Genomic DNA, 25,691 nt, shown 5'->3' on the forward strand with positions numbered 1-25,691 from the left:
AGCAGCAGAGATACAGAGGAGCAGATTGGGAGGCAGATTTTGGAAAGGTGCAAAAATAACGGGGTTGTTATCATGGGTGACTGTAACTTCCCTAATATTGATTGGCACCTGATTAGTTCCAAGGGTTTAGATGGGGCAGAATTTGTTAAGTATGTCCATGATGGATTCCTGTCACAGTATGTGGACAGGCCGACCAGGGGGAATGCCATACTAGATCTAGTACTAGGTAATGAACCGGGTCAGGTCACAGTGGGTGAGCATCTGGGGGACAGTGACCACCGCTCCCTGGCCTTTATAATTATCATGGAAAAGGATAGAATCAGAGAGGACAGGAAAATTTTTAATTGGGGAAAGGCAAATTATGAGGCTATAAGGCTAGAACTTGCGGGTGTGAATTGGGATGATGCTTTTGCGGAGAAATGTACTATGGACATGTGGTCGATGTTTAGAGATCTCTTGCGGGATGTAAGGGATAAATTTGTCCCGGTGAGGAAGATAAAGAATGGTAGGGTGAAGGAACCATGGGTGACAAGTGAGGTGGAAAATCTAGTCAGGTGGAAGAAGGCAGCATACATTAGGTTTAGGAAGCAAGGATCAGATGGGTCTATTGAGGAATATAGGGAAGCAAGAAAGGAGCTTAAGAGGGGGCTGAGAAGAGCAAGAAGGAGGCATGAGAAGGCCTTGGCGAGTAGGGTAAAGGAAAACCCCAAGGCATTCTTCAATTATGTGAAGAAAAAAAGGATGACAAGAGTGAAGGTAGGACCGATTAGAGATAAAGATGGGAAGATGTGCCTGGAGGCTGTGGAAGAGAGCGAGGTCGGTCCTCAATGAATTCTTGTCTTCGGTATTCACCAATGAGAGGGAACTTGATGATGGTGAGGACAATATGAGTGAGGTTGATGTTCTGGAGCATGTTGATATTAAGGGAGAGGAGGTGTTGGAGTTGTTAAAATACATTAGGACAGATAAGTCCCCGGGGCCTGACGGAATATTCCCCAGGCTGCTCCACGAGGTGAGAGAAGAGATTGCTGATCCTCTGGCTAGGATCTTTATGTTCTCGTTGTCCACAGGAATGGTACCAGAGGATTGGAGGGAGGCGAATGTTGTTCCCTTGTTCAAAAAAGGTAGTAGGGATAGGCCGGGTAATTATAGACCAGTGAGCCTTATGTCTGTGGTGAGAAAGCTGTTGGAAAAGATTCTTAGAGGTAGGATCTATAGGCATTTAGAGAATCATGGTCTGATCAGGGACAGTCAGCATGGCTTTGTGAAGGGCATATCGTGTCTAACAAGCCTGATAGAGTTCTTTGAGGAGGTGACCAGGCATATAGATGAGGGTAGTGCAGTGGATGTGATCTATATGGATTTTAGTAAGGCATTTGACAAGGTTCCACGTGGTAGGCTTATTCAGAAAGTTAGAAGGCATGGAATCCAGGGAAGTTTGGCCAGGTGGATTCAGAATTGGCTTGCCTGCAGAAGGCAGAGGGTGGTGGTGGAGGGAGTACATTCAGATTAGAGGATTGTGACTAGTGGTGTCCCACAAGGATCTGTTCTGGGACCTCCACTTTTCGTGATTTTTATTAACGACCTGGATGTGGGGGTATGGCAAGTTTGCAGACGACACAAAGGTTGCTGGTGTTGTAGATAGTGTAGAGGATTGTCAAAGATTGCAGAGAGACATTGATAGGATGCAGAAGTGGGCTGAGAAGCGGCAGATGGAGTTCAACCCAGAGAAGTATGAGGTGGTACACTTTGGAAGGACAAACTCCAAGGCAGAGTACAAAGTAAATGGCAGGATATTTGGTAGTGTGGAGGAGCAGAGGGATCTGGAGGTACATGTCCACAGATCCCTGAAAGTTGCCTCACAGGTGGATAGCGTAGTTAAGAAAGCTTATGGGGTGTTAGCTTTCATAAGTCGAGGGATAGAGTTTAAGAGTCGCGATGTAATGATGCAGCTCTATAAAACTCTGGTTAGGCCACACTTGGAGTACTGTGTCCAGTTCTGGTCACCTCACTATAGGAAGGATGTGGAAGCATTGGAAAGGGTACAGAAGAGATTTACCAGGATGCTGCCTGGTTTAAAGAGTATGCATTACGATCAGAGATTAAGGGAGCTAGGGCTTTACTCTTTGGAGAGAAGGAGGATGAGAGGAGATATGATAGAGGTGTACAAGATAATAAGAGGAATAGATAGAGTGGATAGCCAGCGCCTCTTCCCCAGGGCACCACTGCTCAATACAAGAGGACATGGCTTTAAGGTAAGGGGTGGGAAGTTCAAGGGGGATATTAGAGGAAGGTTTTTCACTCAGAGAGTGGTTGGTACGTGGAATGCACTGCCTGAGTCAGTGGTGGAGGCAGATACACTAGTGAAGTTTAAGAGACTACTAGACAGGTATATGGAGGAATCTAAGTTGGGGGCTTATATGGGAGGCAGGGTTTGAAGGTCGGCACAACATTGTGGGCTGAAGGGCCTGTACTGTGCTGTACTATTCTATGTTCTATTTTCTATGTTCTATGTTCTATGTATGGCCATGCACATTGGTACAAAAAATATAAGGGTAGACTACTTTCTAAATGGAGAGAAAATTCAAAAATCTGAGGTACAAAGGGATTTGGGAGTCCTAGTGCAGGATTCTCTAAAGGTTAATTTGCAGGTTGAGTCTGTGGTGAGGAAGGCAAATGTGATGTTAGCATTCCCTTCAAGAGGACTAGGTGCAAAAGCAATGATGTAATATTGAGGCTTTACAAAGCACTGGTGAGACCTCACTTGGGGTATTGTGAGCAGTTTTGGGCCCCTAGAAGCAATATTCTGCCACTGGAGAGGGTTCAAAGAAGAGTAGAGGGTGTTTCCTGTGGAAGATAGACCAGGACCAGAGGACACAGCCTCGGAACAGAGGTGCATCTTTTTAGAATGGAGATATGGAGGAATTTCTTTAGCAAGGGTATGTGAATCTGTGGAATTCATTGCCAAGGTGCGTGTGGAGGACAAGTCAGAGGTTGATAGATTCTTGATTGGTCAGGGAATGAAAGGGTATGAGGAGAAGGCAGGAGATTGGGGCTGAGAGGAAAATTGGATCAGCCATGATGAAGTGGCAGAACAGACTTGATGGGCCAAATAGCCTAATTCTGCTTCTATATCCTATGGTCTTATGATCTAACCATCCAGAAAACTTCAAACAGTGTTTGAAGTTGAACAGCTACTGGACATGATGAGGTTTATTCTAATATTATTTGTTTCTGTTATATCTTTGCCAATTTTCCCTACTTTCCATGTGCCAATTGAGATGACATAAATATTCTTGCGAGAATCACATGAATTTTCTGATGCTGCTAATGCCTTTATCTGTTGGGTATGTCAATATATAATTCCCACTTCAAAATATTCTCCAATGCTAGGCATTCTTGAGCCCTCTTCTTTCAGCAAAGTTTATTATCACAATCCAGCCGTGACAACATTGGCATTATCCCCATGATTCATTATTCTCAAGGGAGATATGAATATAGACAATCATGACCCACACATACCACCTTGAACTGGATCAATTATGTAAATATAATCAGCAAGATTTAGCGAATCATATCATCTCTGGCCCTACTCTTGTCTTAACCTGGGATATCTCTATATGTGCAACTAATGTTCATGACAAAGTTATTAAAGACATCAAAGCTACCAAAACAGGATCTCTGCAGATTTATTTTAAATGATACTGCCAAAAAATTCACTTAATGTTGTTTAATTTTGCAGCTTTTTCAGCAGCCACTCTGCATTCTGTTGTGTACTAATAGCATAAACATTATATACCATATTGAATGCCTCCAGTTATGCTTCTTCTCATTACAGCAGGGGAACATTATCCTTGTATTCACTTTGTTAATGCTTTTCACAGATTTGCGTAACCTCTGTTAGGTCACTCCGCTGCTTGTTTTCTCAAAAGTAAACAGGTTGGTTCCATTTGTCCTTTTCTGATATGTACTAAAATACATTTCTGGTATCATCTTTGTAATTCTTCTCTTCACTCTCTGCACAGTTTTATATTGTTTTCATAATGCAGCAAATAGAATTGTATGTAGTAATGCAAGCAGTCTAATCAAGATTTAGTAGAGGTTTTGCATAGTTTTCCCCTGTTTCAATTCTGTCCTCTGGAAATAAATTCAAGTGCTATGCATTTCTTTATGGCTCAGATGAACCCTTACAAATAATGACTAACTTTTCTATTTTTTTTTAAAATATACTTCCTCACTATTTGTCCTTTCTCTAAATTGATTGGTATCCTCTGCGTACTTCCTCTTACTCTTGACGAACCCCATTAATATGATCACAACAGCAAATTTAGAAATTGTGCTTTTGAGTTCTGTGAAACTATATTTCCTACCATCTTTGACTCCCTCTCTGTGCTTTCTATCCAGGAAAAAATCATGTTGCTACATGTCCCATTAGTTCAGATTCTCTGACCTCATTATAATATTTATTAGACTATTATGGTGTACTTTTTTAAAGGTTATTTGAAAATATAGATAAAACATATCTATTGTATCATTATTATATCTGAGGGAAAAAATCAGAGAAAAATCAGACTGGCTGAGCATGGTTTTCCTTTTTGAAATCCATTGCTTTCTATTCATTTTTATACCTTTTATTTCTAGATGTTCATCTATTCTCTCCTTTTGAAAGTTGTATCCTCATGATCAGCTTACTCAACTAACTTTGACAAGTTGTTAGTTGCACACTTGCCCATTTACTTACCAGTATGTTACCTCTACATTTTGAAAAAATACCTGCCAGAATATCTGCTCATTTTGTAGCTTTGTTTCAGCAATTGGTTTCCATACCATCTCTAAGCTACTCAATCTTTTATTATGAGCTTAACAGGAGTGCCAATTCAGTCCAAAATGAAATTACTTCTATCTGGCCCCCTCCACCCAGGTCAGGTTCATGATTGAAGACAATCCAACAAAGTAGATGGTACCTCTTTAACACTATTCCTTCAGGCACGGTAATATGGTTTGATATAGAGGGAATCAAACAGAAAATACTCGAAGCACTCAACACTCAGGCAGCATGTGTGGAAAGAAAAAGTTAATGCTTAAGGTCCAGGATCATTCATCAGAATAAAGCTCTGTCCATAAGAACACACAAATCCAATCTATCCATCCCAAAGTAAGGCTGAGCTGCAGTGAACATTGTGCCTAGAACAGTACTGCACAGGAGCTTGTCCTTTGGCCCACAATGTTGTGTCGAACCAATTACATTAATAATCAAATGGCCAACTAAATTAATCCCCATTGCCTACACAATGTCCATATCTTTCCATTTTTCTCACATTCATGTGCCTATCTCAACATTTCTTACAAGTCTCTAATGTATCTGTCTTTAGCATCACTCCAGGTAGTGCATTCCCGGCACCCACTGAGTAACAACATTTGCTCTTCACATCTCCTTTGAAATTACCTCCCGTTAAATGCATGCCTTCTGCTATTAGATATTTCAATCCTGGGAAAAAGATATTGTCTGCCTTCTCTATCTATGCTGCATAATCATATAAATCTCTAGCAGATCTCCTCTCAGTCTTAGCCACTCCAGAGAAAACAACCCACTTTTGTCTAATCTGGCCTCATAGCACGTGACGTGTAATCCAGTCAACATCCTGGTAAACCTTTCTGCGCCCTTTCTAAAGCCTCAATGTCCTTTTTATAATGGGGTGACCAGACTGTATGCAACACTCCAGATGCTGCCCATCTTGAGTTCTATAAAGCAGCAACATAACTCCCTGACTTTGGAAATCAATGCTTCGACTAACAAAGACAAGCATGCAATATACTCATACACCTTCTTAACCACCCTACCTATCTGCGTAGGTGCTTGAATCCCAAAATCCATCTGCTGATCAATAATACTAAGGGTCTTTCCCTTAACTGTGTATTGTCACTTTACATTTCACCTCCCAGACATTTCCCATTTGACTGGGTTAAACCCCATTTGCCATTTCTCTGCCCAAATCTGCAAATGATTTATATCATGCTGCATTCTTGGCCAGTCTTTTATGCTATCCACAATATCACCAACCTTTGTATCATTGGCAAATTTACTAACCTACCCTCCCTTCATTTTCATCCAGATCATTTATACATATCACAAACACGAGAGGTCCCAGAACAGGTCACTCTGGAACACCACTAATCATAGACCTCCAGCTAGAATAAGTCCCATCAACCACTACCTTCTGTCTTCTATGTATAGACAGCTCTGAATCCAAATAGCCAATTCACTATTGATCTTTGTCACGAAACCCGTGACGGCAATAAAGAACCAGCAGAGATGGAAAACACTTTGGAGTCCAGAAATGCTATAAACTGATAATATTTATTAGTAACTACACAATACTGTAATATAAATGTAGATAAATCAAACAGGTTAGCAATGATTATACATATAAATAAGTATATCAGTAAGTGTGGAAATATATGTATGAAAAACCAAGCTTCTTTAAGTCTAGGGGTAAAAAGATACAGTCTTCCGATGATGAGTAAAGTACAGTTCAGTTCAGTTCATGGTATTGAGTTAAGTAGTGATGGAGAGAGAGAGAAGGAGAGATTTGAGTCTTCAGGTGAGCTGACGCTGTCAATCTTCTTGTTGTCCTTCGAAATCCTTTAGAAGTCACCGACTGTGACTTTAACAAAGGGGACCAGTTTTCTGTGGTGGAGCTATCCCCCAAGCGAGGGTGGACACATGGACAACTCCCCTCCAGTCAACCCCTTTCCTCTTTCCACTGCAAGAACGATGGATCGATCCGCCTGATCGATCCTCCAAACCCCACTTTTCCCGCGGGCACAACAAAGCTCATTCAGTGTCCAGAACCTCCTATTTAGGTCTGTATCATCTGACCTCTATTTTATCTTCCCGTGCTGAGCATCAACTGTCACTCAAACAACTCCTCCTTCCTCTCTCTGTTAAGAAATGCAAGCAGGCAAAAAGTCCTTGAAGAAGTATTAACAACCTGCCGAAAATCATAACATCAATTGTCCATTTAATAACACCCTTGGTCACCATAGCAATTTACGAGCTGCTTGGTGCTATCTCCACTTCAGCAGAAATCCAACTCAGTAGAAATCCAAAGTTATTTCCAGTGCCTTAAAGTGACAGTCCAACAGTTAGTCTTTGTCTCTCTCTCTCTCTTTTACAAACAAGCTGTTGGTGTTAAATAACTCTCTCTCTCTCTCTTTCTTTTCAAAACAACAGTTCATAGGGGTACTTCAGGATCCCGTCACAATCTCATGCATCTTAATCTCTAGATGAGCTTCCCTTGTCAAAGGCATTACTAAAATACATGTAACAACATCCACAGCTCTACCTTTATCGATCACCCTCAACATCTCATCAAAAAACTCACCCCCGCATAAAGCTATGCTGGCTCTCCCTAATTTGAAAGGAACATCCTGAAGTACAATTACCTAGCAATTTACTCTTCCTTTTTTGCTATATCAGTAATCTTTTTGATACCTGATTGAACTTGAACCATCTTGGCCTTCTGAATGGAATTACTAGCACATTTTATGGTAGGAATCTGTAACATAAGTGGTCTATGGGTCACTCCTCATTAAGGAAGCGGAGATGGATAGAATCAGAAACTCGAAATTCATTGAAGTTAACATACTAGAGGTTCTGTCCTGTGACCAGCAAATAAGCATCATTACAACAAAGGCATGACAGTGGCTCTACTTAGAATGTTGCATAGAACTGACATGTCACCAAAAACTTTGACAAACCTCTATAGATACACAGTGGAGAGTATCCTAACTGGTTGCATTATGGCCTGGTATTGACACACCAATGTCCAGGAATGGCAACAGTATATGGTATCTACAGCCATTCAGTACGTTTACATCGAACACTACCACAAGAAAGCAGCATCCATCAGCAAGGACCCATACCATCCAGATCATGCACTTTTCTCACTACAAACACGAGGCAGAAGTAGTGTAGGTCACACACCATGAGGTTCAGCAACAGTTATTACCCTACAAGTGTCAGGATTTGAACCAGCATGGATAGCTTCAATCAACACTGCTCTGTACAGGTGCTATGAATGACAACCTCACTTTTGAGTTTTTAATTTTTCATAGTTTGTCTTCTTTATTACATTGATTGCAAATCTTTTTCTGCCTAGGTATAGTGTTTCATAAATTCTACTGTATTTCTTTTCTCTTTTGAATCTCAAAGTAATATATGGTAATAGATATGTACATCAATAAAAATACATTTTGAACATGGAACATCAATTTATTTACATTTGACTCAGCACAAACAGAGAAGAAGTGATCTTCTTAGGCCAGGCTGTGTTCAAGTTCATGTCCTCAAGATGAAAAGTTGGGATTTAAGTCTTTGCACTTCTAAAATCCTTACAAGTTGTCCAATTGAAACATCACTCATTTTCTAAAATTTGATCATGGATGTGATACAGCACATTTCCTGAAGGTGGCAAACTATCTCCACAGTAGTAAATGACAACAGCCATCTCTAGTCAAGTTCTGCAAGAAGTATCACAGAGACAATTAAATGTCCTTTGAATAATGGAAGTATTAAAGATATACACAAGGCTCTTCCACTTGATTTTTTACATATTTAGCAGTAAATAAGAATTCAAATAGGAATTCAAACTTGGATGACTGGATTTTTTCCACAATTGAGCAGAATGATGAGAATACTGAGGTTGTGAGGATTATACTGCTTCTTGTGAACATTGTTCTTTTATCCCCGTCAGGGCATTCACACTCTCCATTCTCCATCCAGTGGCAGTAACTGTCAGTGATAACAAAAGACCTGCCTTATTTCCCTCCAGCCCATCTCCTACTGGTACTGTCTAATGGATAGAGAGAGAGAGAAGTCTCAGGGAAACTTGCAAGAACTTCTATATTGATGGAGAAAGCCTAATATGTCCCCTCACACCTCAACCCTCATAACAAACTTCACCTGTTGATGCCTTTGTCTTGTTTGAAGATTGTTATATAAAAATAAATAGGCATCCGTTGGTCTCATGAGACCATGGATATGCGCCTTGGAAGGTTTCTAGGGTGCAGGCCTGGGCAAGGTTGTATGGAAGACCATCAGTTGCCCGTGCTGCAAGTCTCCCCTCTCCACGCCACCGATGTTGTCCAAGGGAAGGACATTCGGACCCATACAGCTTGGCACCGGTGTCGTCGCAGAGCGATGTTATATATTGAGCTTTAATAGTGTCTTTAAAGCAAAACTGGTGGAGTTTCATACTTTTTTATTTGTTGAGAGTCCCAGGAATCGGGACAGAATATTGCTTTGCATTCCAAATATATCTTAACCAGGGAGGTGGATCAGAGTAGATTTCAAGGAGAAGATGCATGACTCTGTCTGTGGGATATCCAGCCTGAGGAGGAAAACCCTGCTCTGTCAGCAGAATCAAATTATCATTACATTAGTTCATAATTTACTTTCTTTCTTTCCTTCTGCATCCCTTTATGGCCAAATCACATTCTCGTTCTGAATAAATATTATTTCCCACCCTCATTCTGTTTACATTTGCTCAGTCAATTTCTTCTCTCTGTTCTCCAAGCCCCTATTCTTACTTGAAAGCAGAAAGTACTGGAAAAACTCAGGAAATCAGACAGTGTCAGAAACACTGGCTGGTGGCCTTTAATCAGAACTTGAAAATAACTTTTAAAAGCTGGTACACTATTAGTAAATACAGTGGTGGAGAAAGAGAAGGCAGGAAAGAATAAAGACAACAGCATGTCATAAACACAAGAGATTCTGCAGATGCTTGATCCAATCCCGATGAAGTGTCATGGCCTGAAATGTCGACTGTTTACTTCTTTCTCCCTCGTTCCTCCAAGCCAACAGCATGAGTTGTGGGGAAAGGCAGGAGAGCTAAAATGATGGAGAAAAGCAAAAAGAATAAGAATGATGAAAAGCTGCTGAAATAAGAATGAGGAGTGGGGTCCAGGTGAGGTGTAAGTTGATGTATTAGAAGAGCAGCACTCGCATCAAAGGTGATGAAATGCTTTGAAAGGTTGGTCATGGGTAGAATCAACACCTGTATCAGGAAGGACCTGGACCCACTGCAATTTGCCTATCACCACAATAGGTCTACAGCAGACGCAATCTCAATGGCTCTTCACACAGCAGTGGATCGCCTCGGACAATGCAAATACCTATGTCAGCATGCTGTTCATTGACGATAGCTCAGCATTTAACACCATCATTGCTACAACCCTGATCGAAAGCTACAGAACCTAGGCCTCTGTACCTTCTTTGGCAACTGGATCCTCGACTTCCTAAGTGGAAGGCCACAATCTGAGTGGATTGGAAATAACATCTCCATCTCACTGACAATCAACACTGCAACACCACAGGTATGTGTGCTTTTCCCACTGCTTTACTCTCTCTACACCCATGACTGTGTGGCTAGGCATGACTCAAATGCCCTCTATAAATTTGCTGATGGTACAACCATTGATGGCAGAACTTCAGATGGTGATGAAAGGGCGTACAGGAGTGAGATATACCTGTTAGTTCAGTGGTGTCACAGCAACAACCTTGCACTCAATATCAGCAAGACCAAAGAGCTAATTGTTGCCTTCAGAAAGGGAAAGATAAGGGAGCGCAAACCAATCCTTATAGAGGAATCAGAAGTGGAGAGAGCGAGTGATTTGAAGTTCCTGGGTGTCAATATCTAATACTACTACTACTACTACTACTACTACTACTACTACTACTACTACTACATCGACTCAGACCTAGGGGGTTGGCGTCCAGCAAAAAGCAGGACTACAAACAAGACCTGTCAAAGGACGGATAAACTCCTTGTGAGTCAATGGCCACCTACAGTCTATGTGAGGAGTGGCGCGCTACACAGTCTTTCGTTTTGTGACTTGTAAGGCAAGGCAAGTCAATATCTCTGAGGTCCTAATCTGGATGCAACATATTGATGCAGCTATAAAGAAGGCAAGACAATGGCTATATTTCATTTGGACTTTGAGGAGATTTGGTTTGTCAACTAAAACACTTGAAAACTTCTGCAAATGTACCATGGAGAGATTCTGACAGGCTGTATCACCGTCTTTTATGGGAGCGGGGGGCAGGGGGTGTGGGGTGGTGTTGTTACGTCTCAAGATCGAAGTAAGTTGCAGAAACTTGTAAAATTAGTCAGCTCCATCATAGGTACAGTACTAGACTGAAGGAGCAGAGACTTGGGATGGCAGCATCCATCATTAAGAATCTCCACCACCCAGAACATGTCCTTTTCACGCTGTTACCATCAGGAAGGAGGTACAGAAGCCTAAAGGCACACACTCAGTGATTCAGGATCTCTGTGACTCGCCATCTTAAATGGACATTGAACCCATGAACACTACCTCATTACTTTTTTTATATTATTTTACACTACTTGTTTTAACTTAATGAATTAATAGACATATATATGCTTAATGTAACTCAGTTTTTTTCTCTCTACAGGTATTAATTCATCATGTATTTCATTGTACTGCTGCCATAAAGTTAACAAATTTCACAACATATTCTGATGATATTAGCTTGGATTCTGATTCTGATTTTGATTCATTACCTGCATCTGAAAAATGGAAATACTGAATTATCAAGAGCAGTAGTTCTGTTTTACAATTTTGCAGCAGAACTTGGCGTGCTGTTATATGCTTCATCAAAAAGATAAAATTCTGTTTCTTGAGCTTTTAAGCTTTACTCGACCAGCATGGTGTTCAAAGACATTGTATCTCTCTTTGTTTCCTTGCTGTTGCTATGAAAGTCCAGACTGCTTGTTCCTGCTATGATTGAGAAGATGACAAATGACTTTGAAAAAAAGAAAGCAAATAAAAGTCAAAGTGAACGTTCCTTTAATTTGTAAGAGGGATGCAAATTAGTATAAAATGCAAAAGAATTTTTGATATCGGGTAAAAGAGCTATTTTTACCCAAAGGAACAGTCTATGGAGAATCAATACTGAGGGGAAATAATATACTCAGGATCAATTAATCCTTTTACAAATTAAGTAGTCCCACTCCTGTTAGGGATATGGTTACGTAACATCCATGCCAAGACCACCAGACTCAAAAACAGTTATTTTCCGCAAGCAATATGGCTAATCAACACCTAAACCGACTACCGTATCACGCCACCACTACTTTATCATTTCCTGTCAGAGTCACCTTATGTACAGGCACTTCTGAATCTAGCATCACTTTATGTGTCAGGACTACACAGGCAGGCAGCTCCCAGTCTCCGCCCAGCTAATGGGATTCAACGGCCACTCGTTTCCAACTCATCACCTGCAGCCTATTTAAACCCAGCTCTCATCCACAGTTCTTTGTTCACACATTGAATCAGCCAGCCTTAACCAGTTGCTCCTAGCCTTCAGTTACCTCGGTGCCTTGTCGTGGTAAGTATCTGTTCTCTCTTGTTTTGTGCCCCATGTGGATTGTTATTTTAGAGTTTATTAGTAAAATATTGTACACTTCTAAATCGTCTCCACTGCTCTTCTTTTGGTTCAAGCCTCCTCTACATTTCGTGATAAGATGAGTGAACCCATAATTGACCTAGCAGAGTATGCTCACTTAAAGGAAATAATCTGTTGACAGGAGCTCACAATCCTGAAGTAGCAGGAAACCACTGACCATCTGTCCTGCGGGTGGTGTGGCTTTTTACTGGTTGTTGAAAGTCGCTTCCGTTATGATTGGTAAGTTTAGAAACTACACCTGTTCTTCCCATTGGTTAACTGCCTGGTGACCAGTTTCAAATATCCTGGGTATAAAATTGCACGTGGAAGAGTTTCTCTCTTCCTTTGTTTAAGGCAAGCAGTGCATGCAACCATTGGGAAGGTATGCTCTGTGTGCCCTTTTAGCTAAGTATGTTTGTTGAATATTCAAGTTTTTAGTGTCTGTTGGGAAACATGAATGTTTGGTCAATTTTTTACTCTTTGTAAGTAAATGATTAATATACTCATTTGTAGTTAGTGCTTTCTGCCTCACTCGCCAGATCCACGAACCTGATTCAATGTTAAATGTTTGTGCTGTGAGCAGGATCTGGCTATCTGAGCAGAAATGTATTTCTTTAAAAGGTTATTTAAAAGAGAGGACCCCCCCCCCCCCGAATGAGAGTTGCAGACTCCCAGGATGGACAGATAATAGCACGAGATTTGGAAGTCTTGCTAACCTACCAATGGGTGATGGGATGCCAGCAGATTGGTCAGACAGTTAGATTTCAATGGGGTTCAAGTAGGGCAGCACATTGTTTCTATACTTAAATCATCGGGTTTTCCCAGGAGAGAGGACAGCTGTGGGATGCTTTCTGGCTGTTAGCAGCAATTGTAAGACATCAGTATAACACAATAGTGAGTCTTAAGAATGAATTGGAAGACCTAAGTCAGCACTGTATTATTCTGGGTGAATTACTGTTGGTGGCTCAGAGTCAGGCTGCTAAGTTAGAGGATAAGAATATAGAGATAGCATGTCAGCTATGAAGGTGCAGAAATTAGAGATGACTCTGAAGGCTAATTGGCAACCAGATCTTGTTAAGGTTCGAGCCATGATGAGGAAGGCTGATGATCTCAACATGTAGATAGAGAATGGGGATGTCTGCCTAGAAGGTGAGGATGGGGCAGAGGGAATGGAGTGGTATTCTGAAAATCCTTCTCAAAATGATTGCACTCTCCCCTGCGTGTCCAAAAAAGGTGCAGGTCAGGCCAGTATCACGTGTTCCCACACCCGCCATGGGGCGCATTGGCCCGTGGCTTCTTCCTCTCAGGAGGAGGAGGGGGGAGAGGATCAGGAATGTGTGGGGGATAGTACAATGGGCATCTTTGAGACAACAGAGCGCAGGGAAGTCTCCACTAAGGAAATAATGAGTTTAAGGGATAGATATGGACAAATGTCTGAGGAGTCTCTAGCCCTGTGGTTAGTGAGGATGTGGGATGAGAGGGATACCAGAGTGAGCTTATCCAACAGAGAAATGGGTACTTTAGCGAGCTTTTCAATCCTGGAAGTACAGCTATTCAGATATTACAAGGTTTAGCGTAGGTAGAAGAAGTTGCGCGAGGCCAGTTATGGATGTTGGGTAAGCAGATGGGGAGTGGGGATTCCCACTTATCCTATAAAGAAATGTTTTTAGCATTGCTTTAAGCTGGGTCCTGGAGGAACAGGTAAATGGGGTTTCCACTCCCACCCCCTAAGCAAAGTGGAGGAAGTACTGTCCAGAGAAACAAGAAAGGGTGTCAGTTGAGGGGGAAGGGTCATTCTTTATAACCCCTCCTGATAAGTTCTCATTTTGTCCTCTACCAGATTCCTCACATTCCATTCACGATTTCCTGCAAAGGGCCTTAGCTATTATTTGGCAGCAGTGGGTATCAAGTGGTGGTTAGTGCCTTCATGTCTCATTCTCACAAGAAGGGGGACATTTGACCTGCTTCCCTGTTCCCTGTAAATAGTATGAATGATTTGAATGCAGGGAAGTGTGAGGTTTGGCCACACGCGTCAGTTTGCTTTTGTGTGTGTGTGTGATTTGCTTTTAAGAGACTGTGTGAATGTGTTGGGCCTGCCCAGTTGTTTTCCCTTTCTCAGTTCTCTGATAACTGTGCTATTTCTCTGTGAGAAATTAACTGTCCGTTTTAAGTTTTTGCAGTTACATATAAAGAGTAGTACAGCCTGGGCTTTATGTTTTGTGTTCTAATCTGTTACTTTGTTTCTTCTGTTTTTTTTGTCTATTACTTTGTTTCTTGTTTTTTTTTATCTGTTACAAGTTTATTGTGTCTTAATCTGTTACTTTGAGCATTACATTCCCACATGCAATTGGTTTCAGGGATGACTCACAATTCATACTGGCCACGTGAGATTTGAGATGGGGTAGAAATTTGGACAACATTGTGTATATAAGATACCCACATTTCAGAGGGACATAAGCATTTGGGGAACAATTCCAGTAGTTCTGTTGTTACATGTTTTCTAAATACACAATGACTTATCAGGAGTGAGTGGATTTGTATCTCCCTGCATTACAGAATGGAAAAGTGGTTGATGCCGACTTGTGGTGGGAGATCCTGTGATACATTCCTGGGGATGGTGTTTGAATTTGCACACTGGACCAATGCATTAGATTGCTGAATCTGTATGAGGACTCCTTACCTCATCGCGGAAGGGATGCCACTAATATCGAAGCATTTTATGACAAAGAAAATATCCATTGAGGGAAATTATCTGTCTTCTCGGGTTTTGGTATTCTTCTTTGGGGGTGGTGCAAGGGAGTAGTCTGTTCCATCCAACCTCAACCCAGAGTATGGTAACAGTCTGAGGGACTTGAGCCTTAATAGCTCCTGTCGAGTAAGTGCTTTAAGGGTTGGTATTTCCCTATGTACCATTTGTCCTACTCTTAAAATGATTTCCCCACTGACAGAGTGTTAGTGTAGTAGTATTTTGAGTACAGGTACAAGGTAGTAAGATGGATGGCAAGTGTCAGCAGTAACAGTATTCTTGGACGGCTGTGTCTATGCTAAATGGTGTTGTGGAGGCGGGCACTTGTTGGACGCTGAAAGGAACTTCTTCCTAGGCCTACCCATGGTTCACAGAGGGTGGTGCAGTTGATATGCGGTGCCATATGTATGCCACCCTTGTGCCCTGAATGAGCACTTTGCCCATGCTGGTTGATAGGATAGTTATTACAAAGGAAGGAAGATTTTGAATGATAGCCTTTCTGAGCATCGTATGGCAAGACTGTTCCGAGACATGATTTTGATAGTTTTGGATTACTTGCTCACAAGGAAAGATGGCACTTGTACTGTTTTTGGTCCAGAAAGCTGCACCTACATTCGTACGGTGTTGGGTAACATCACTCATCTGGTTGAACAGATCTGAGAGTCAGTGTATAGGATTAAGTAGGGGACCAGCTCGTTGGCTATTACACTCCAGGTCGAGGCTGGTGGCTTTTAGGAGCACAGGGAGGCTGGTGGACTACTGTGGTATTCTGTCAGTGCGGGGGGGATTAACTATTAAGTTTACAGTATTGGGTGTTGTACTCTTGTGTTTTGTATGTAACTTAGTAGGGAGTTCGCAAGGATCATACTTGTCTGAGGGTTGAATTGTCACAGTTTTGCAACTTCTGAGGGGTGGTGTGACCTGCGGCTTACGCTGATTTTTGAAATTCACTTCTATTGTGATTGGCTAGTTTAGGAACTGCAGCTGCTTTTCCCATTGGTTAGCCACCTGGTGTCGAGTTTCAATTACCCCAGATATAAAATAGAAACATAGAAAACCTACAGCACAATACAGGCCCTTCAGCCCACAAAGTTGTGCCAAACATGTATATGCCAAAATAGGCTTACTCTCTCTTCCTTTGTTTAAGGCAAGCAGTGCACATAACCATTGGGAAGGTATGCGTTGTGCACACCTTTAGCTAGGTATATTTATTGAATATTCAGCTTTGTAGTGCCTGTAACTTGGAGAACATGAATGTTTAGTTGAATTTTTACTCTTAGTAAATAAATGATTGATGTACTTATTCACAGTCAGTGTTTTCTGTCTCACTCACCAGACCAGTGAACCTGAACTAACATTACACAGTCTGCTCATCACCTCAGTCCTCTGTCTCGATACAGCCGACCCTGCGCCAGTCAACCCCCTCCCTTGGAACCCCAGAGTTGGGTGTCTAAATGCCTGATGCCACAACTATCTGTCCCAGTACATCTTGCACTTCAGGCTGTAGCCTTCTCTGTGTTCTACAGAATGAGCCAAGATTGTCTTTGTCATCTCTCTCTTGACTGGGCAAACTCTGACCTGGGCCACCACTAATTGGGGATGACAAAACCACCATTTACAATAAATATAAGGAATTCGTTGCTGAGGTATGTCAGGTTTTCCATGTATAGGAGGATAAAATAGATTCAAGAAAGTCAAAAAAGGATTTAGGAATAAAAACTGGTAAAGCCTGAAAAAGATATATAAATTTAGGCAGAATATTCATCCAATCAACGATATTGAAAGAGGTGACCATTTTAATGATATCCTTTTTACATGCTTCAATAAACTGAGAAAGTTTTCTTTAAACAGATGTTTGTAATTCTTAGTGACTGTTACACCCAAATAAGTAAATTGATTCCTTACAATTTTAAAAGGGAGATTAGTATTAATTGATAACAAATTATTTAAAGGAAATAATTCACTCTGATGTAGTTTCAATTTATATCCTGAAAACTGGCTAAAACAGGAGAGTAAAGAAAGTACGCAAGGTAGCAAGGTCTCAACATTAGAGATAAAAAGCAATATATCATCAGTGTAAAGCGAGATTTTGTGGGTGATACCTCTCCTTAAAATATCACAGATATCATTAGATTCTCCAAAAGCAATGACAGGGGACTCTAAAGCTAGATCAAAAAGCAAAGGACTCAACGGACAGCCTTGTCTAGTTCCACGGTGAAGTTTAAAGAGAACTATTGCCCTCTCCCCTTGATGGATAGTGCATTCAATATACTCTATATGGCCCAGATCTTCATCAAACAGGATCTATGGAGTGTGTACAACCTGATTTGCATCTACCATGGAGATGAGTGGAAGACATCATTCATAATACCCATTGGCCACCATGAATACCTGGTGATGCCTTTTGGACTTTCCAACAGTGCAGCCAGTTTCCAAGCATTCATCAATGAAATCATCCCAGACATGCTACTTAGGCATGTATTCGTCTACATTGACAACATCCTTATCTTCTCTAAGGACCCCCAGGACTATGTCTGTCATGACCGTTCAGCCCTTCAGCATCTTCTTGTACTGCAAGTTAGAGAAATGTAATTTTCACACCCCAGTCATTTCCTTCCTGGGTTATATGCTTTCACCCCCACGGCATAACCATGGACAGAGCAAAAGTGTGCACCATCGTTAAGTGACATTGACCGTGTTCCCTCAAAATACCTATAGTGTTTCTGGGGCTCCTCCAATTTCTACTGCTGTTTCATTAAGAACTTTCACCAAATCACTTGCGCACCCAACCACCTACTTCATGCATAGTGTGGTCTGGAGTTACAGAATACACCTTCAAGAATGCTTCACCACCACTCCCATTCCCTGCCATCCGAACCCCTCTGGACCTTTTGTGGTAAAAGTGGGCACATCCAACATGGATGCTGGGGCCATCCTCTCTCAGCAAGGACTGGATGGGAAGACACACCTTATGCCTTCTTCTTGTACGTGTTCAAGTCCACCCAGTGCTTTAATGCTCTGGGATACAGGGAGCTACTCACCATTAAATAGGGCTTGGAGGAATGGAGACATTGGCTGAAGGGAAACAGCGAGCTCTTCCTGATCTGGATCTGGAACTTCATTTCCATACAGTAGACCAGCAAACTCAACCTACGTCTGGCTCACTTGGCCTTCTTCTTTGAGCAACTCAACTTCACTAACTCTTATTGACCCAGCTCCAAGAACACGAAGGCGGACACCCTGTCATGACAGCTGACCCAGCTGACATGGAGGTTGACCCTCAGCCCATCATTCCAGCATGACCCTCATCACCTAGGATGTTGAGAACCAGGTCTGCTAGTTCCTACAGATTGCGCCTGCTTACGGTGATAACTGCATGTACATGTTGACAGCTGTGTGCTCTGGGGCACTCCAATTGCCCCACTCCTCACCCCTCTCCGGCCATCCATTTGCACAGCAGACTCTGGATTTTCTGCGATGCCAGTTCTGGTGGTCCATCATAATCGCAGATGTATGCCAGTTTATCTCTTCTTGCCCTCAATATGCTCAGTCAATTCCTGCCACTAGAGGCCACTATTGGACCCCATTGCCCGTGGTCTCACATCATCATGGATTTTATCACATGTTTGCCACCTTCTGAAGGGTGATCATGACAGTGGTGAACTGGTTCTCTAAGGTGGTCCACATCATTGACCTCCCCAAACCTCTGTCAGCCGCAGAAACAGTGGTCCTGGTTCTCTAACATGTAGTTTGCCTCCACGGTCTGTCTCAGGACAATGTGTCAGACTGGTACCCACTGTTTGTCTCCCATTTCTGGCAAGCCTTCTGCTTTTCCCTGCTCACCTCAGTGTGTTTGTCCTCTAGCTATTATCTGCAGACCACCTTTCAATCAGAAAGCACCAATCCACAAGTGGAGAAATTAGTCTGATGCTTCACAGCCTCTAATCCTTCCACATGGATGATATATCTGCTCTGGGCCAATCTGTTGCAGAGTCTACACATCTCCTCTGCCACGTGATTGTTACCCTTTGAAGTGCTTCATGACTACCAATCTCTATTTTCCCCATGGAGGAGTCAACGAAGGAGGTCCCATCCTCCAGAGTCCTGGTACACAGATGTTGGAATGCTCGGAAGAGGGCAAAGAGGCCCATCCTAGCTGTCAACTATGCCTGCTGCCACAAGGCTGACTGCTGGCGGCACCCAGACTGACTACTCCAGCTTGGGGACCATGCCTGTCTGCCACCTGAGATCTGTCCCTGTTCACCGACTCCTGTGAGACCTCACTCTGGTTCAATCAGCCCTTTAAGATTAGCCATGTCTTCAACCCAGTTACTTACTGTCTCCAGCTGCCACTATCCCTCAGGATCACACTTACCTTCCATATGTCCTGCCTCAAGCCTATAGTCCATGGACAACTCAACCCCCCCGAGCCTTCATCTTTGGAACCAATGATGATGAAAGGAGGTCCAATACATATGGTTCACCAATTGATAGATTCGCATCATCATGGACGGGCTATGCAGAGGCTGCTCGACAAGGAAATGGATGGCACTGAGGAAGAAATCTCATTTCATCCTGAATCCAACACTCATTGAGTTACAGCAGACCCATCTGGATTATCCTGGGCTGTTGGTTACCTTCTGTAGGAGGGTAGGGGTCCTGTCAAGCCTGCATTAACAGGCTCCACCCAGTCTCCGTCCAGCGACCACTTATTTCAAACTCGTCACCTGCAGTCCATTTAACTCCATCTCTCATCCGCAGTGCTTGTTCATCCATTGAACCAGCCAGTCTCAACAGGCTGCTCCTAGCCTTCTATTATGTTGTTGCCTTGGTGTGTTTAATATCTGTTCTCTCTTGTTTCATGGCCCCTCATGGTTGGTTATTTTGTAGTTTATTAGCATCATCTCTACCTGCTCTGCTTTTGGGTCAAGCCTCCTCTACAATTCCTGACATTATGGGCATACAATCAATCCATGTATATAACTATTTATATTTATTGTGTTTTTTATTATTTTGTTTTTTATCTTATATATTTTTTGTGCTGCATTCGATATGGAGTAACAATTATTTCATTCACCTTTATACTTGAGTACTGGAAATGACATTAAGCAAACTTGGATCTTGAATAATTATTTGATGAGGAAGAGTTTAATGGTCATAGAAATACATATAAAGATTGTTTTAAAGTTTTCTTCATGTAGATGTATGAAGCATTAGAATTTGGGGATGTACAAAATAGATTAACGAGCAATTCTGGTGACTGTATTTTGTACTCCTCATAGTGTATGTCTTCAATTGATGTATGTACATATGGTGTGACTTTGGTAACATAGTTGTGCTTTTTGCTACTATTCAATTGAGAGTTGCTGCCCTAAATGAAGCATGTTGCACTTTATAGCTCCTGCTGTTAATATTCTTAAGCAAACAGCAACAATGCACACAACTTGTTGATGCTATGAATAAGATCAGTGGTAAACCTCTATGTTAGGGAAGTTCAAAAGGTGGTGAAAGGGCAAAGCACAGGAGGCCTTACTATTGATGTTAAGAGAACCACCGAACTTCAGCATGCTTGTTCAAGATAGTCCAGTTTACAATGATTACATGGAAAGGCATAATACATCGGAATCCAAATCCTTGAAGAAGATATGTGATAGTAAAATGATGGCCCTAAATAGCAGCATGCAGGTTTATTGAACTGCTCTGCTGTGTTAGTTCACACACAGTAAAGTTGGGTAATGAAGAGGTGAAAAAGTCAGAGATTAACAGCACATATTGCAAACAAGAGGAGCATGATAAAGCCAATAGATTGAAGGCCATCTTTTTGACTGAAAAAGCAATGTAAATATGTGCATTGATACTGCAGATGATAAGACCGATGTAGGAATGGGTATGTGTCTGATAAACCTATTTTCCATTGAGACAGACCAAAATGACATTTGGCACATGTACAGAAGGAATGGCGAATTGTACTATTGTGCTTCTGCCAAAGATAGATGCGTCTCTTACCTGGCACTGTTAAGAGCTCCCACCATGAAACAACAATGATGGGAGTGGGCTTGATTGGGTATCTCATTTTAAAGGATATTTTTGAAAGGATCACAGAACTAGGCACCAAGAAGACCCAAAAGTCATTTGCATCTTGGGATGCATTGGTCCTGTCTGAGTAGACCTGAGGTCCAATACAGCAAATATAGCCCCATCACAAGCTTGGTGAATGAAGCACATGTAATGATGTCCCAAAACCAAAGCAGATATGAATGTGATTAAAACTCACCTGACTAAGATTAAAAAGGCCTGTGCTAAAAAGAATGTTAAGCAGTTAAAACAAGACCACCTCTTAGGAGATTAGTCAGTGCTTTATTTGAGCTTGCATGTACTGTAAAAAATATGTGGTAATACAGCTAAAGCACAAAGTGAAGCAGCAGTAGAGCAGGCTTGTAAAGGAAGTAGGTAATATTAACAAATTGGGGCCCTGAATGCTGGTTATGGAAGAATGTAGGGGCAGGTATAACAGTTGTCATGGTCACAAGGGTAAAAAGGAATCCTCCTGTGCCTTCATGGTCTGCCTATCACCACTACTGGTTCCACTCCCCCCTTCCCTTTCTTCCATGATCTACTGTCCTCTCCTATTAGATTTGCCTTCTTCAACTGTTTACCTCTTCCACCTATCACCTCCCAGCTTTTCACATCATCCCCGTCCACCACCCACGCACCCACCTTTCCCCTCACCTGGTCTCATCTATTACCTGCGAACTTATATCCTTACTCCTCCCCCACCATTTGATTCTGGCTTCTGCCCCCTTCTTTTGCAGCTCTGATGAAGGGTCTCAGCTTGTAATAGGAGCAGTAGTAGGCTGCCTGACCTATCAAGCCTATGTCATCATTTAATATGACTATTCCAGGCCTATTTTGTGCCAGATGGACTTCGCTCTCAATTCCTTGATCTTTCAAAGATATCTTCTCGGATTGAAGACTCCTAATGATGTAGTTCCCACAACTATTGGGTTGAGAATTCTGGAGATTCACTACCTTTTTTGACAAGAAACGTTTACTGTCCTCAATTTTAAATGACATGATCTTATCTTGAAACTATGTCCTCTTGCTCCAGACTCACCTATGGTGTGAATTTAAAAGTAACATGGGAGTGGGTACTTGAATGAGCAGGGAACAGGGGATATGGATTTAATGTAGGAAAGTAGGATTAGTATAGACTGGCATGATTATTAGCATTGACTCTATGAGCCATAGAGCCTGTTTCCATGTTGAATGATGCCAAGAATCTCTGACCCTAAATAGGACCATGGTAAATTTTACGGGAACATAGGAAGTGTGGCCCTCTTGAATTTGAAGTAAGTGTTGGAAGCAGAGGCCTGGCGAGTTTCAAAGCATGGTGAATTTAAAAGCTGTGTGGGAAATAATGCCTTGGGGAGTTTAAAGGGACTGTGGGAAATAGTGGCCTGGTGAGTTTTAAGGGAGTGTGCGAAATGGCCCCACCAAGTTTAAAGGGTATGAGGGAGGGTCCAAGTGAGCTGCAAGGGAATATGGGAAATAGGTCCCAGTGAATCTAAACGGAGCATGGAAAATGGCGCCTTGGTGAGTCTGAAGGGGTGTTGGAAACAGAAACCTAGCGAGAATGTAAGAAGTGTCACCCAGTCAGCCAGTTACCAAACCATTGAGAGTTGTGGATAATTGGATAATGGTTTATCAGAGAGGTATTGAAGCTGAAATCCTCTATCCCTGAACTCAATACCTACACATTTTCCTTTTTTAAATCTACAACAGAAAAATACACTACTATTTCAAATACTCCTTTATTCCAATAACACTTTACCTCTAGTAATATTGAAGTAAATTTATATCGCATTGATTTCATTGTTTTCAGATATTTCTTGATATGTGCAATACTTGAACTGTAGCCCAGTTATGCTTTTGTGCAAGTTCAATTATATTTTTCCATTTATGTTCTTGAGCACAACCATAAAGATGTTTTCAGCTGTATTTAGTTTCTGAATTCCAAAAAAGCATTACTTAGTTCCAAAATGTGTTACTTCTTATGCAAAGGATGAACTGTGTTATGAGCTGGCTTGGTCAAATTACTGTTTCTGTGAGGTACTGTAATTTCTCCGTGAACATGGACACGACTTATGCTTCACTTGACCTGGAAATATTTCATAGGAAAACCAATGCAATTATAATATTTCATGAAACATACTGACACTGGCTTTACACTCCACCCACTGCTCTAGTCTCTCTACAGCCGTGACTGTGTGGCTGGGCACAACGCAAATGCCATCTACAAATTCACTGATAACAGAAACTAAGATGGTATTGAGGAGGCAAACAGGAGTTGGATGGTGGTGTTGCAGCAACTATCTTGTACTCAGTATGGCCAAGGAATGGATGGTTGGCTTCAGAAAGTGGAAGTTGAGGGAACACACAGCAGTTCTCATTCATGGGTCAGCAGTGAAAAGGATGAACAATTTTAAGGTCTTGGGTGTCAACATTTCTGAAGATTTATCCTGGGCCAACATATTGATGTAATTATGAAGAGGGCATCCAGGTCATATTGCATTGGGAGACTGAGGAGATTTGTTGTGTCACCAAAGAGCAGCAGATTTCAACAGATGTACCATGGAGAGCATTCCAACTGGTTACATCATCACCTGGTATGGAGGGGCCACTGCACTGAATCAAAAAAAAAGCTGAAGAGGATTATAAACTCAGCCAGCTCCATCATTGGCACTATCCTCCCCAGCATCAAGGACATCTTCAAAAGGCGACACCTCAAGAAGGTAGCATCCATCATTAAGGTCCCCCATCACCCACAACATGCTCTCTTCTCCTTGCTACCATCAGGAAAGAAGTACAAGAGCCTGAAGGCATACTCTCAACATTTTAGGAACAGCTTCTTCCCCACTGCCATCAAATTTCTGAACAGATAATGAACTAACCCATGAACACTACCTCACTAATTTTGCTCTACTTACTTAATTACAAATATATACAATATATATTTTATTGTAATTTGTATTATTTTTGTGTATTTTGCTGCAAAACAACAAATTTTATGACATACATCAGTGATAATAAACCTGATTCTAGTTCTGATTATTGAAATAACCAAATCTAACATATCTATGTCAGAAAGGGGAATGATCAGTGGACCAGCTTCACCCTGTACCCAGGTCATGTTGGAGGGAATAATGAGGAGGACTAAGGAGGGAGATAGGAAAGGTCACAGAGGAATAAAGATTATGATGAGGTAAGATGATGTGGGGTCTATTCGAACTATAAATCATGACACAACATATTTGGGCTGAGTTGCGTGTTTCTGTGCTGCACCTTCTATGACAGGAGCATCCAACGATGATGCTGCATGTCCAGATGGGGAAATGTTAAACCCTTGCACTAAAATCTTCCCATACAATTACAATACAAAAATGTTAAAAAGGGAATAATTAATAACTTATAGCATACTATAAATGTCTGTCTTAACTTTATTACAGATAAAAGTTCCATTCAGTGTCCATCATTATCATTCTGATAGGTACGTTTGTGTGGTTAAGCCTCTTACAAATAAAATGATCTTGGGATTAAAATGTCACATTTGTTACAGAATAGTCCTTGTTCAATATATGGAATTAACTTCAATTTTATCTCTCAATATGAGGCACTGTGCTCAGCATGCTGAAGAATCCACCCCTGATCTGTTCCCCACACTGCATCTGTTATCTCCACCAGCACTAAATTATACCTGTAAAGCTATTGCAGCTTTTTTATTAAGAGCTCTCTGCATAATAAAAATTGCACATCAATCTTACCTTTATGTGGAGATGTATTGACAGCCAATCTTCAGGACCTTTCTCAGCTGGCTATTCTGTAGCTCTGAAGGCATATGAAAAGGCTGCATTTCCACCCTGCTAGCCATGAGCACTGAACTAATTGCAGCATCCAGGCTCTGCAGAGGTTGACTAATTCCACACTGACTGGTGCCAAAAACCTGAGATCTCTGTACTTCATTATCACCTTCAAAGCAAGGCTCAACACCATTAACCCAGGTGATGCAGCTGGCTCCATTTTACAATGGGCCCACAGCCGGGGAGTTGAAAAGTATGCGTGTTTCAGGCCGTAAGCCTCTTTTATGATGCAAAAAAATTAAATTTAATATGCTCCCACTGGAACAAATATTCTACAGCGAGAATTATAGTGTAAAATACTAATTAAAAATGTTTAGCTTTCTTGGATACTATGAGGTTGTAAGCATTTAACAGGAACTATGCAGAGCTGTTCAAAACCTCTAGAGTAAAGCAATGGGGTACTTATGTAAGAATTCTTAATGTGCTTGTCTGAAATTCCTCACTTTTAGTGGTTATGCAATCCTATTTAAGATAAGTAGATAGATATTGTAAATAATTTGTATGAAATAAAATTTAAGGATGTAAGTAATAACATTACACCTCCCATGTTCGTTCC

At 41.6% G+C, this 25,691-nt stretch overlaps 1 long non-coding RNA gene across 1 annotated transcript in view; it reads right to left on the bottom strand.

Moving 5' to 3' along the window:
• The window catches only part of LOC134353372 (uncharacterized), a 62,819-nt gene extending 37,663 nt beyond the window's left edge, over nucleotides 1-25,156 (bottom strand). The window contains exon 1 of the long non-coding RNA XR_010019600.1: nucleotides 25,040-25,156. This is a non-coding gene — a long non-coding RNA (uncharacterized LOC134353372). The remainder of the gene's footprint in view (nucleotides 1-25,039) is intronic.
• Nucleotides 25,157-25,691: the final 535 nt, after the last annotated feature.

The sequence above is a fragment of the Mobula hypostoma genome, chromosome 10 (assembly GCF_963921235.1).
Source record: "Mobula hypostoma chromosome 10, sMobHyp1.1, whole genome shotgun sequence".
Taxonomy (NCBI): Eukaryota; Metazoa; Chordata; class Chondrichthyes; order Myliobatiformes; family Myliobatidae; genus Mobula; species Mobula hypostoma.